Raw genomic sequence first — 1,161 nt, 5'->3', positions numbered from 1 at the left:
AACTCACATCTGTTGGAGGAGGTCATCAAGAGGAGGTGACCACCAGTTGACCCGAGAGCTAGACTCAGGAAATCAAAGGGTCTTCGCCCCCTCCCCGTCCTTAGAACGTGCTTTCCACCCACTGTTCCCACCCACTGGATATGTTTCAAGGATGCAGCCTTGAGAGGGTAAGGTGTTGCGACGATCTGGATGGTACATGTGACCGAGCTAATTAAAACTGCTACAGAAATCCCTAATATTCTGCAATACAGAAGATCTACTCATCCTGTGGCTCCCACATGAGCCTCATCTCTAAGTTCCCTTGCTTGTTGCACCTGCCGCCGGCCGCCCTGGCGTGGTCTGCCTCTTTATTTGGTCTCTCCTTGCGCCCCGTGCACAGGGGCCGGTTCGTAAACCGAAGTTACCTTGTGAATTTACTTGATTCTACACATCAATGTTCCCCTCAGAATGGGAAATGCCAGAACACCACGTGGCAGTTGAAGGAGTCGCGGAGCCTGAAAAACACAGTTTTGATGCCAACCGCCTGCACCACCAGCTCCCAGATCCTGGTAAACGTCTCTGATCCCACTTGCCCGATATGAGTGATGGTGATCAGTGTCTCCTTCACAGTGTTGTGAAAATTAAGTGGAATAACTCGGGTAAGAAGCACAGTCTAGTCTATGGCCACGCCACCCTGAACAAGCACGATCCCGTCTGATCTGGAAGCTAAGCAGGGTCGGGCTTGGTTAGTACTTGGATGGGAGACCACCTAGGAAGACCAGGTGCTGTAGACATAAAAAAAAATTCAAAATAAGTCATCGTAAGCTGACAAGGTCCTTACAATCTGTGAGTTCAACCAAGGGTTGCCTCGTCTAAAAAATAATAATAAAAATAAATAAGTAAAAATAAAAAAAATAAAAATAAAATCAAAAAAGAAGCGTAGTCTACAAAAGGAACATTCATTTCTTTCTTTTCTCCGTAGTAGTTTTGGCCAAGTTTGAGGTAACTTTCTTGCTTTTCAGATGTTTATTAGTTATAATACTTTAATTAACTTTCAGATGTTTATTAGTTATAATACTTTAATTAACTTTCAGATGTTTATTAGTTATAATACTTTAATTAACTTTGAACAGCATCTCAAGTTTGAAAACTTTGAAAAAAAAGTTTGGCTAATAGATTATT

The 1,161-nt window shown here is 42.6% G+C and overlaps 1 pseudogene; it reads left to right on the top strand.

The window, feature by feature from the left end:
* The first annotated feature begins 655 nt into the window (after positions 1-655).
* On the top strand, positions 656-773 carry LOC111730951 (annotated as a pseudogene).
* Positions 774-1,161: the final 388 nt, after the last annotated feature.

This window comes from Pteropus vampyrus, unplaced genomic scaffold (assembly GCF_000151845.1).
Source record: "Pteropus vampyrus isolate Shadow unplaced genomic scaffold, Pvam_2.0 Scaffold342, whole genome shotgun sequence".
Taxonomy (NCBI): Eukaryota; Metazoa; Chordata; class Mammalia; order Chiroptera; family Pteropodidae; genus Pteropus; species Pteropus vampyrus.
Note: the sequence above shows the minus strand (reverse complement) of the source record. Positions and strands in the feature narration are given on the sequence as shown.